This window comes from Corvus brachyrhynchos, unplaced genomic scaffold (genome assembly GCF_000691975.1).
Source record: "Corvus brachyrhynchos isolate BGI_N302 unplaced genomic scaffold, ASM69197v1 scaffold258, whole genome shotgun sequence".
NCBI lineage: Eukaryota > Metazoa > Chordata > Aves > Passeriformes > Corvidae > Corvus > Corvus brachyrhynchos.
The window spans coordinates 3472819-3486070 of NW_008240122.1; the positions used below are offsets into that span (position 1 = coordinate 3472819).

The 13252-nt window shown below is 38.4% G+C and overlaps 1 protein-coding gene across 1 annotated transcript in view; it reads left to right on the forward strand.

The window, feature by feature from the left end:
* Nucleotides 1–2763: 2763 nt before the first annotated feature.
* The window catches only part of PPM1B (protein phosphatase, Mg2+/Mn2+ dependent 1B), a 46054-nt gene continuing 35565 nt past the window's right edge, over nt 2764–13252 (forward strand). The window contains exons 1-2 of the mRNA XM_008641710.2: nt 2764–2864; nt 13152–13240. The gene's annotated coding sequence lies outside the window, so the exon portion shown is untranslated. The remainder of the gene's footprint in view (nt 2865–13151; nt 13241–13252) is intronic.

Below are 13252 nucleotides of genomic sequence, written 5' to 3' on the forward strand. Positions count from 1 at the left end.
TTACTGTAAGACTGCATGCTGAGGTGTTTCAAAGGAGGTTCTTGTGTAGTTATTAATGTTGGTTCTTGACACTGGTGGTTTGGATATCTGATGACCTATCTTGTGAATGGAAGTTCTGTATATACTTGGAATGTTACTGCTGATGAAGAGAAGACCATAGAGAAGTCACATAGCTGTGACAGTGTTCGCAGTGTCACCAGCCATGTTTCAGTCCTAAAGTAAAAGAGCATGCAACTGAGTGTTGACATTAAAGCATCTATTATAACTAAATTAAAAAGGTCCATCCCCTCTTTTGGATTTTCTCCAAATGCACAGCCTGCTACAGATGTTTATATGACTCCCTTCATAGTAGTCATTCCAGTTTAATTAAATACCAGCGCTTGCTGACAAGAATATCTGTAGGTACACGGGAATACAACAGAAACCAAAACTTTGCGTAGCAAAGGTCATGATAAGGAGTTAGTCAGAAAGTTTCTGAGCAAGTCAAGCTGTTTCTCTGTGCATTTTGTCACATCTGCAAATATCCTTAGGGGATAGGAGGACTGCCTCAGCTCATCCACGTGGTGTTGGTCACCACTTAATGTGCCATTAGAGTATCCTACCCACTGCCTGTTTCTGGCCTAAGTTTTGATGAACTGCAAAGGGACTGAACTATTTTGGGTGAAACATGAGTAATGTCATCACTAGTAAAGAATAGAGTTTGCAGTTGTTTGTCAGGCACTGGCTGATTCTGCGTCCAGGAGTTTTCGTATTCACTCAGTTTTGGAGGTTTCTTGAAATACGGCTGGGGAGAAATTCAAGCTGTCTGAAAAGATGGAAGCAATCTGAATTCTAGAAATGCTTTATAATGTCCATTGTGAAACATGTTTTGAGTTTTCTTTGTCATTTGCTGTTCTTTTCCACTTCTTTGTCTTCTCTTTCTCAGCCACCTGTTTCTGTAATAAATTTTAGATACAGTAACAAAGACCAAGTTTTCCCTTTTATAACCTCTGCTATTGACTGTCTTGTAGCCAGATACCTTGAAAATTATCCAGAAACTCAGTTGTTTGATGGCTGTGTTTCACATGTTGAGACCTGCTTTTTTTTTTATGCACAGAGTTCTTGTGTTTAGGCTCTGGAGCATTTGAATTCTGCAAATTGTTGAAGCATAGAAATGGTTCCTGTTCTCTGTTTCAGGCATCCTTGCTATTATATAATAAAGAAAGCTTTCTGTTTCACTTAATAAAAACACTAAATGCTGCTTTATTTGGATAGCACTATCAGTAAATAGTTTATATAAATCTGTAGAAAAACAAGGAAAACATTTTTGAAAAAGGTGACTGTTTTCAGTCTGCCTAGCTTTACCAGGGGTCAGTCGTGCTTGACTGACCTGACTGCCTTCTGTCTAGGTCTTCAGCTGAGGGTAGAGCAGTGATTTTTTTTTTTTATTTTGACTGTAGCAAGACGTTTTGGTGTCCCACAGCATACTCCTATCTACAGTCTCAGTTGGGAGGATGACAAGACAAATCAAAACTGGTTGAGGAGTTATTTTAAAGGGTAGGTGGCCAATGGTTCATACTCTGTCTGGACAGCAGTTACAACCAGAGCTCCTCAAAGGTCTACTGTCTACTAAGTAAAATAGTTTTAATATAGTGACTTACTCTTGTTGACTGTTTTTGATATTAAGCAGTAGTTACTTGGAATCTGCCTATTGAGTAGGCTTGGAATAAGCAAGGTACGTTCATTGAATAAACATTTAATCTAAGTACGGAAAAATACTCTTTTTCAGTGTCAAAGATGATGTTTTAGAACATTGTAGTTATCAATATGTCTTGTCTTATTTGCCTTTGGTATTCTGAACCTTGTGGTAAAACAAGGTGATTTGTAGAGCATTAGAAATTGCTACGGAGGGAGGGGTAAGCAAGATGCTGGATAATGAAACTAAATCTCAGTTTTTCTGAGATTAGTTTGTTTTCACAAACCTGGACAAAGAGGGAAGTGAACTGTCATCTTAGATGCTACATGTAGACAGTCTCCAGAACAGACAATGCTTTAGTCAGATTCTTGGTGGAGAAATAATATTCTGAAGGTCTGTGAAGGTGTGGTGGGTTTAACTGTGGTAGCCCTTCTCATCGGTTTGAGGAGATGCAGCCTTGTTTCTTTCTTGTAACCAAGAAAGCTTAGGGTGTTTCTGGTTGTATATTTTCAAAAATCTAGAGCAGCTAGTAACAGGCTACCTTGTCAGGGTTTCTGTGCTTTAAAGTAAGTTAGAATCTCAGCTTTTCATCTTTCTTTTCCTTTGCATCCAGGATGTGGGTATATTATTGTAAACAATTGCATTGGTATGCCAGACTTCCTCATTATCTCTGCACTTAAACATGCATACGTACACATGAATGTAGGCAGGGTCTCTCTGCCATGTGGTTTACGTATCCCTGGTTTGGAAATGGATGTGCTTACATGACATCTGTAAAGGTGGTACGTATTGAAAGTGGGAGTTTTTTGGCAAGTAGTTGCCATGGAATAGTTGGTATCTTAGATCACTTCATACTTTCATCTTTAACGAGTGAGAAGCAGTCATGCGGTGTTTGGCTGCATTGCCATAGACAAATAGGAACTTCTTGACTAACTTGGCCTCTTCCAGTGGTTCATGGAGTTTATTAATTTCAGTTTAGCTGTTATTATTGAACAGTTGAATTAGAGATTTTATTGAGTATTGTGTTGAACTAGGAGAGAAGTTGGTCAATTCTTCCATCTTACTGCTTTCAGACTCACAGGCTCTTCTGCTTTATTCACCCCTAATATGCAAGGAAGAGTCTCTAAAGTGAATCTTTATCAGAAAGACAAAGATCTGGAAGAAATTTTACTTTTGTACTGCGTTCAAGGTAAGACTTTCAAAATTGTCCGTGATCAGATGACACAAAGCATGAATACTGAGACTTGGCAAAATGGTACTGTTTATGAGTTCTTGGCTTGTGTATTATACTATTCCTGCAGAATGTTATGACTCTTTATTAAATATTAAATACTTCTGCATATTTCTGTTGAAATGCACTAATGATCAGAGGTATATAAGCTAGTTGTGGCTGTGTTCCTTAACTAAAATAGTCAAGTAGGTTGCTACTTGTGGCTAATGTTTACTGCAGAGCTGTCTTTTGGGTAGTATAGGTGTTGCTAATTATAAAACTGATACACTAAGTTGCATGATATGGAATGTCTTATTAAATTGGCAGTGTCTTAGTAACTCTTCTTTGTTTACTTTGTGGTCCCTGTGCTGAGCTTATTGTAATTCTCTGTGAATGTAGAGAGTGAACACACTCTTTAGTAATGTTTTGGTCACTTTCAAAATATCAGGAAATAATTGGAATTCAGAGGGCAAGTTTGCTGCGTTTTGGAGAAAATGGTAGATGCATTTCTTTTAATAAAGCCATAGCTTCAAGCACCTGCACAGTTGTCACCTTTCTGCAAGTTAGAGCATGATCAGATGGTAAGAGCCATTAGCGTCGTTCAGCAGAGATGCCGTTGCCTTCAGCTTCCATGCACAGTTTAACAAAATGTTAATAACGTTTGTTGTGTCATTCCCACACCACTCCCAGGGAATAGCGGAGGATATATGCGCACACGCACGCACACTTGCGTGCACACACGCACACACATACATGTGTGGGGCCGTGAAGCTGATTAGAGGGCTGTAGCACTTCTCCTATGCAGAAAGGCTGATAGAGTTGAGGTTGTTCAGGCTGGGGAAGTGAAGGCTCTGGGGAGACCTTACAGCAGCCTTCCAGTGCCTAAAGGAGGCCTACAAGAAAACTTGACAAGGGTGTGCTATGATGGGACAAAGGGTAATGGCTTTAAACTGCAAGAGGGTAGGTTTAGATTGGATACTAGGCAGAAATTCTTACTGTGAGGGTGGTGAGGCATTGGAGTCAGTTGCCGAGAGAAATTGTGCATGTCCTATCCCTTGCAGTGTCCAAGGCCAGGTTAGATGGGACTTTGAGCAACCTGGTCTAGTAAGAGGTGTCCTTGCCTGCAGCAGGTGGGTTGGAACTAGGTGATCTTTAAGGTCATTTCCAACTCAAACCACTCTTTGAAGAATGGAGATGCACATAGCTATCCCTTTACAGAGATGGTATTTGCACAGAAAAGAGAGTACACGGCCATGGTCTCCAGTCATAGAAGAGATCTTGGAGACATTCAGAAGAGTGTGGGAGATGTTTTGGGGATTAATGTGTAAGTAGCCCTGCATTAGGCAGCTGGTTGCCTAATGCTAGCTCTTCAGTTTTTGGGGGAGTGGAAACCCACTGAAATCGGCGTTCATTGTGCTGCGTTCAGCATCCGTTTGAAAGCTCAGATCAGCAGTCTTCTATTCACGTACCTGTTTCTGAGTTTTTGTGGCTGAGGATCTGTTCTTTATGTAGTAGGTTTTACTGAATTATTTGTGTAATCCCCAAGCTAATTGTCTGCTTTTCTTTTAAACCGCTAAATTCATCTGATTCTTTCAGTTGTCATTCTGCAAATGCCTGAATACTTAAGAGTATTCCTTAGTGTGCCATGATTATTTTATGGTTTCCTAGTTTGATCTAGATGGTTTGTTATGCTGGTATAGAATACATGCTGGTTAAGCTTTGTGGTAATAAAGTGATAAATGTGAGCTTTGGAATATAGAAATAATATTAAAATGTCTTGACAAGTTGTCTCATAAAGGGATGGCAGAGTAGGGTGTTTGCCCCTTGCTACAGTTAATATGTTTTTTTAATGTGTCTTTGTGCTAAGATGTTCCCATCACTATTCAGTCCAGCAAGGGTGTGTCTCAGAGCCAGCAGTGTACAGGAGCAGTAGTAACCTTTGGTGGAGCTGGAGATGGTGTCTTAATCTGTGTTATCCAAATTTGCCTGCAGCTGATGTCTGAAATGATGAGTAGCATAAAGCGAATGTTGAATTATTAACATGCTAACTTTCCCGAAATCCTTTTGGCTGTCAAGTCTATCATTACTGCATTGACTGCCTGTAATGCCCTTAAGCACCTTCTCTAATATTGATTTCTTGAAAACTGGCATGATCTTCTTTCTTGTATGTTAGTTTTAGCATTCTTGCTGATAAAATTGCTGTTTGAATTTTTGCAGGTATAGTTCAACATGTATTGTGATACTTGTATAGTGGCAAAATTAAAACAGTTTTTACTCAGTAGAGAGACCTGAAACTTCAGCATTGCAATATATATTGCAAATTGAGAGTTTAAACTATTGATTAAAAGTGAATCCAAGTGACTTATTATGTGTTGCAGTCTGAATTGGACAAAACTTTGAGTTTTTAAGCTTGTAAATTGCCAAGTGGCTGCTTCTTGCCAAGTACTCCTCTGTTTAGATGACAAGTGAAGCAGTTCAGATAGCCTCAATGCAGACACCTGAAAAAGATTCCATGTGTCCAGGCAATGATACTGGAGGCTGCTGCCAGAAAAAAAGGTAATGGAAATTTGCTTCACTCTGCAGTTCCTAGAGATAGTAATTTTTTAAATTAGACTTCTTAAAAAGTTTCTCTAGCCTGATGGAAAAGTAGAGCATCCTGTAAAAGAGCAGGGGGAGAGGAGTAGTGTGTTTTCTGAACTAGTATTGACAAGTCATCTCTGATCTGAAACATGACTTTCTATACCATACTATCAATTGAATATCATGTGACTACAGGTATATTGATTCTGTTACAGTGTTAGAGTACATAGTCATATATTGGGTACGATCAGCTGCTTCTCTTCAGTGTTTGTTTATAACTGCCTTAAAAATACTTGGAGATATGCCTTATTTGAAATTAATCAAATCAGGTTGATTTGGGAAGGTGATAAATGTGTGTTAGCAGTAAGGAAATTACTTTCTAAACAAATGGACCCTGTTAAATTTTAATTGCCTTTACATTTCTAAGTGCTGTTTGTCTTAGTAGTAATACAGTGCTGTTACTGAAGTAACTTTGCTAGTAATTAGAAGCAGCATCTTAACATGGAAGAGACAAAGGGAAAAAATGTTCTAAAACTGTAATGGAGATATAATAATAACTATGTATTGTAACAATTCCTATTTGGAGCCTTCAGTTCCTGTATTACTTAAATTACTTCTTTTGAAAGATTGTGTGTGTAGGCTGTGAGTTGACATAACAGATGCTTGAATTCTCTCTTTCCAAGCTGTGTGCTTTGCAGTAAACATTAAAATGCCTATAGCATCATAACTCTTAATATTTGGCAGCTTGTACTGCTGGTTTCGTTATGTTACCAATTTGAACATGCTGGTGATTTTATTGTGGTGTTGAATGACCTTTTTTGCATTTAATTTAACTCCTGATGTATATAAATTTAGCAAGTGGTAACATGGCTAAAAAAAGCCACAAATAGATCCAAGTGTCTTAAGTAGTGTGGCAGAGAATTTATGCCTTCTGTAACTGTCTGCACATCAGCAGTGGCCAAGTTTTTTTTTTTTTTAAATCTGCTGTGATGATTCAGTTCTAGTGCATTTATACCTGAAGACTTACTGTTAGAAGATGAGGAAGAACCTTAGAGAGAGGAGGTCCTTTCTCTGATCGCTGGTATCATATATAAAGAAATAAAAACCCATTCTTATTATTCTTTCTAAATTTGATACAGCTTGATTTCGGTCACTGTCAAGCATACCAGCACTAGTGAATTCTTGCTGTATTTTTTGTACCTGGTGCTAACTGAAGTACTGTTATTTTGATATTTTTTTCTTATTTTTCACCCCACTTTGTGGAGTTTAAATTACTTCTAAATTTTGGATATACTCATGGTCACACGTAGGGTTGTATGTATCATTTGTAAGAGAGGGAAAAATGTGATTAGTTGGCATGCATGTATTTTAATGGCGTAATTCCCCTAATAGACAAAATGTGATGCTGTTGTGCCTTTGAGAATCCTTTGTGGGATATTTGTTTTAAATACAGGATCTGTCCAAAAAGACATGTATAAACCAGGTTTAAGCTTTTTTTTGCATCAGAAACAGCAGAAATTTAAGATGGTGGTGTTGAGGATAAAAAATTCCTAATTGGCTTCAATGATAGCAAGACTTGGTGCAAAAGCTGATCTGTTCTAAATGCATTGGTAGCCAGTAGGAGGTAGGGTGAGGTTCTCTACCCAGATAAATATTAATTTTTGAGGACTCTGGCTTAAAAATCACTGAATACTGTTCAGAGAGGAATTAGTCAAGGTAGCCAGATAATCTGTTCTTTCCTCTTGTGACTGTTTCATACGAGACACTCCGAAGGATATTAATCTTTTGAAAACTATCAGACTTTGACTGTAACCTACAGCTAAAGCATCTTAAAATTTTGTAGCTCAGTCACCTTTGCTATCTTAGTAATGAAATTATACAATTATGTCAGGTTTCTTACCTCTCTATCCTACAGTGCAATGGAGTTTGTAACAATGGAGTTTCTTTGTTATCCAAAAGCACGTACTTGCTACTGAATTAACTGATCTGAACCATGCTGATTACTCTGATTTTGCTAACAAGTGATTCTGTAGGAGTTTTCTATGGTTTTGTGCTTAAGCTGCCATCTTTGAAAGGCTTAACTAGAAAGGGCTAAGCCTTTTCTATTGCATAATCAACAGAGAAAGTTTTTATTGTCAAGATTTCTTCTGAATTCGAAAACTACTCTAGTTTGCTAACACGTTGCTCTTCTAGGGAAAGGAGTGACAGACTCTAGATGCTCTTTAATAGTGCTATAGTAGGTAGAGTGGATGAGACTGTGAAGTGAGGTGTGGTTTAGGGACATGCTGATTTGGCCCAGAGGACTTCAGAAGAGATGTGCCTTGTAATATTATCAGGTGACAGGTGTGGTGGATTCTATCTCTGAACATCTGACCGGTGCTCAGGCTGGTTTTGTGCAGATGGGCATTTACAAATTCTAAGTAGTCTACCCATTGTGGTTGTATTTTTTTAAAACATCAGTTTGAAAGCTAGATGTTAACAAAGATGACAAATGGACAGATATTTTCAAACTGACTCATTAGGTATTGCTACCCAGGTATTCTAGCTAGTAATGTGATATTAAATTTGCCTCATGGAGAAACACTGTAACAATGTGCTCAAATTATAGGCACTGCAGTAATAGTAAACATGATCTTAGGTTTCCCATGCATATCACTTTGGTGTGTCTGAACTGAAGTTTGAATCCCCATCAGGAAGATGAATGATTGTAGACCCTGCTCTTTGCATCAAGGGAAAACACAAGCCCATATAGAATACAAACACATCTCTTTCTCTATCTGTGACTCCTGGACTGCTGTGGAAGGCATAGTGTCTATCTAGAACTTTACTTTACTGCGATTATGTAAGGTAAGATAAAAGCTAGTTAGAAACTGTTGCAAGCTTTTCTCTAGAAAGTCCTAGCAGCCCCAATAAACATGTTTGTTCAGAGTAAAAGTCCTCTGTTTGCTGTGCTTTGTTGTTTCAGTTGAGGGTTTTTTTTAAAGAAAACTAACATATAAATGGAATACATTTTAACTCTCGAGGGTACTTCCTTCTCCTTAGTTCAGCTAAAGGTCAGATAGCTGAAAATGAAAGTGTTTTGTACTTGGGTGTTTTTGCTGAAGCGTGTTAGATGGCTGTGCTCTTTAGCCTCCTCTCTTCCTAAAGCTGTCTGTTTGCAAAGCTGCCCAGCATAACTGATGGAGATGATTCCACATTTCTCTGCTTGAGTTGTGCTAAGCATTACTGTGATCTGTTACAGAGGAACAGAGGAGTAAGTGCTTGCCAGTGATCTCCCAGTAGGGAAATGCAGATTGTGTACGTGCATTCTGAATTCCAGTAAGGCTGGCTTTTGTTCCTTCATCTTCTGCTTGTATAATTCAACAAAGTTTGATTTCCTCATCAGCCAGATGCACAGTCTCTGCTTCAGGCATTCACTTGTACCAGCGTAGCTCTCTGTGTGTCTACTCAGCCACAGGGCATGGAGCGAGAACAGGCTGCTGAGAGCAAATATCACTTAAGCTACCATTGCTGCGAAGATATCCACACAGCCGTAATGTGAATTTACTGATCTAAAGCTAACCTGAAAGTGAGTCACAGAGAATTTCAGAATTACAGAAGTGCAAATATGTATTAAAGACAGGTCTGCAGGAAGAAGGTTTAGAATATCGTTTGTAAGATGTATCAAAAAGGAGCTTTCTGATGCTGTTGATTATTTGTGAGGTGAAGTTTAGAAGTATGGACCTAATTAGAATGCTAAGTCCATGATATTATCAAGCTTTCAGGTGAGTGTGAAATACGGGTCTACCAGCGTACTCCTGTTGGGAATTCATCATTTAATAGTTTAAATTACTAACTGGCTGTAGAAGTTTGAACTGCAAACTTCAACTTGCTGAACTAAACTTTGGGACCCCAAGTAAATTTATTTCAAGGCATTTAGCTTTTCAAGAAGTTCTGGGTTTTACTTCTAAAACACAGTGGAAGGATACTTTTGCAGATTTTTTCAAAACCATAATATTAACTGCTTCAAAAAGGATAAATTGCTTCACAGAGTTTTTAGTTTTGAACTTTAGTTAGTTCTCCTTACTTTAACTGTTTAATGTGAATGTTTCAGTGCAGCTTCCGTGTTTGAAAAGGGGGGAAAAAAATCACCAAAAAACCCCACACCCACAAACCCACAAATCAAGACTTTTTTCAATCTTGGTTGATTCACAACAGAATCACAAATCAAGACATTGTTCAGTCTTAGTTCTGTATGGAATGAAGAACCACTTGGCAAACGTAGAGAGAATTCATTATCCTTTTATTACAATGGATTAACAACTCTCTCTTTAGGGTGGAAGTTGTACATTGTATCAAGTAAGCAAGCAGAAAATAACTCCTGGTTTAGTTTTGGCTTTGTCATATTGGTACAATAATATATATAGGTACTACATGAATGTGCATTCCCCTGGTATGTGCTCTCACCTTCCCCAAAAAGTCAGGTAGCCCAGTGAATGCCTCTTTCAAGAAAGGGATGTTATTTTAGGTTTACTCTATGTTGGAAACATGCACTTGGTAGGTTGCAGTTTCCTAGCTAACCTTTGGCATACACTGCTGCTCTTTTCTTTCTCCCTTCTTCTGTCTTTTACTTCTGCAAAATCTTTTAGTGTGTGTGTGTGTGACCCAGTTTACAGTTCTGGGGGACAATATTGGCGGTGGTGGTATTGTGCTGTCATAGGGTGGATCAGGGCACATCAGATTATAGCGCTTTCTGTTGATGTTCAGTCAGTGAGTTGGTTTGTTTGTTTGCTTGTTTTAAAGCAGCAATGATTTGGTTATCCATGAAAGGTCAGTGTTCAGGTCTAGCTGGTTGTGAGGCAGAATAAACACATTGTTTTTCTGGTACTTCTCTGACCAGAGTCTGGAAACTTGCAAAGAACTGGATGTTGTAGTGGTTTTGTTTGTTTTGAACATTAGGATTCAGCCTGAGGATCATTAGTGCTTTGCTACCAGCATTATTAAGTGTGTATTTGATCATCAGGAAAACCAGCATTTGATGCCTGCACTCCGTAATATAACAAGATGGGGTTCTTCAAATCTCTCTGGACTGTGTCTTTTTTAATGTGCTTCTTTTGGAATATTGAGTTTAGTTCTTTAGCAGTGAATTACTTATGATGGCTTTTGGTCTTACCTTCTGAAGAAAGTACTGTAAACGTGGTTAAATTAAAATGTTTTATTAGCCCAGGAGTATTTAAGTTTTTCTCAGTTAAAAACTATCCTACTGTAAGGTGCTGGTGACTTAGTAGCAAAAAAGTTTACTGAACTAACTCAGTCCTACTAAAATATTATGCATAACACAAAGACTTAAGTAGCCCAAATAAAATGCTTAATACATCTTGTAACTTTGTTAAGCCTTTAGTAGGACACATTCAGCTTTATTCTTGTGATGTAATTTATGATGAGCAATCTGGACAAGATGTTTACATTTGTGTATTGTGAGCATTTCTGGCACTCAAATTATTAGGAGCCAGATATAATGGTTTGTTACCCCAAAGCTCTATAATGAATCTAAATGTCTTTTCATACTGAGGGGAAAAAAACCCATGCAGCTGATTTGGAGAGGTAAGGGTTGCTACTGTGCAGATTAAGTAGAAGTAGTGTCCCTTCTTCATGCCATGTTCAGTGGTGGAGTCTATATCTTAGGGTGCTTTTGTGTTTTGAGACACTGAATACTGCTTTCCTCACTTCTGAGAAGTGAGATAGAGTACATAGAATTTGTGTAAATACAATGATATTCTGAGGTAAATGCTCTTAGCCCAAAATACCTGTTTTTGAATCTGCCCTACTGTAAGCAACCTTCTGGCTAAAAGTCATCCCTGTCTAAGGAGTGTTCTCACATCCTCTGTAGAATCTGGGAGGTCTCAAGGTTCTTGCCTTGAAAAGCATAATGCTCATCTTCCAAGGGCTGCTTTTGTGAGTTTGCCGCTTTTAAAGGCCTCTGGATTAACATCAGAAGCACTGAGGCTCCTGAGCGCTTCCAGGTGCAAACACCTTGTACCCCTCCTAGCTGGGCGGGGTCGTCTGAAGGTGGGAGACAGTGCGTGGAGGGAGCTGTGTCCTGGCCACGTGTTCTGTGTCTGTGCCCTAAAACCCCGTGTGCTTTAGAAGAGGCAGTTAAGCTGTTTCACAGAACTCTGTGAATCTGCCCTGGGTGTGTTTCATTTTATTCCCTGAAGTTCCTTGATGTGGAAACAACTTTTTTACTGAAACTTTGGTACCTTTTGGGGAGAGCTTTTGCCTTGTAGTCCAATACAATGTTTTAGAATACTTTTTCAGAGTTCATTAATGATTTAGTGGGTGCTGCTTAAGGTGTAGTTACACAATACTTGAAACAAATATGAATTGGCAGCATCTCTCAGTTCTGCATTTTTGTCGTTGACACTTGGTTGATCTGGCATTTCCTAAGCTGTTTTGGAGACCTCAAGTGACAGGAAATAATTGACTTTTTCTGGATTAGTTTGGTTCCTTGAACAATCCATCCTGTTGTGGTGCATAAGAAGAGAGGATGCTGGGGAAAATACAGGGCTTGCAGCAGTGTAGAGCTACAGGCATAAAACTTACTGAACTCCTGCAATTCTTCAAAAGGTGGCAAAGTAGTCCTTTTGAGCAATTTTGTGCTTATGACACTTTTTAGTAGTTGAAAAGCACTGTTGAGTGTCTGGAAGAGGCAAGCCATAATGAAATGTTGTAGCTCCATTCTTCCATCAGTGGGCTTAAAGTCAAGGTAGGTCTCCTCTCACTCAGCTCATCAGAGTGCTTTTATCAGTTTAAAATTTTCAGTGTCACAATAAGGCTTGTACTTCCCTCCTGCCCCAGACAAAGCTGGCTGTTATCCAGAGTTTTTCCTTCAGTAGTTCCTTCTACCAGTGTACTCTTAAGACAACTTCTGTTGTCTTAACAGAAGACTTAAATTCTGTAGTCTTAACTACATATTCAATCTTATAAACCACTGTCTAGTGGTTTATAAGATTGAATATGTAGACCCTGATCCATGAAGGATTTGGGGCATTTGTATGCTGTTCAAAACAATGGGTAGATGCTGTTGTTGATCCACATATCTGAATTGTTAGTTATTTGCTACTTCTACATTTTAAGCTGAATTTCTGGTTAATTTTATAGGAACTATTTTTAAAGAAATGTAATGATTCCTATTTCAGAGGATCTGAAATACTTTTGCAATTGAAGCTTATTGCTTTTGTTTTAAACTCTTGTGCATTTTTACATCTAAGGAAGCTGAATAAAGAGCTCACAAATTACACGTGCTGCACATGGTGGATTTAAGTCTTGTCAAACACTCAAGGAGTGTACTCTGTCATCTGAGTAGGTGAATAAAATTAAGACAGCACAGTGATGCTAGCAGGCATGCAAAAGCTATTCCTTCTGTTACTAATTTAGGGACTTGAATGGCAGGTAATAGGCTGATGACTTTTTAAGTGCTTGTCAGTGTTGGTGAGGGAAACAGAGAAAAATATTAATCTGATTCTTTGTTATCATAAATCTTGAACATGATGTTTAGAGTGTTTACGGAAAGGTCTTTGCACGTCCAGGCACAGCTTTAGTTCAAACGCTTCTATTTAGGAAAAAGTTGTATTCATGAAAGAATTCATGTACAAATCTGTTGTATACCATCCGGAGTAGCTAACTACTTCCTTTGTTTCTTTCTAGGAAATACCAAAATAAAGCAGATGTTGTGTCCTGTACTGTTATCTCAAGATTTTGCAAGTCATTCTGTTACGTGCTTCTTGGCAGCAGGACAGTAAACTTAT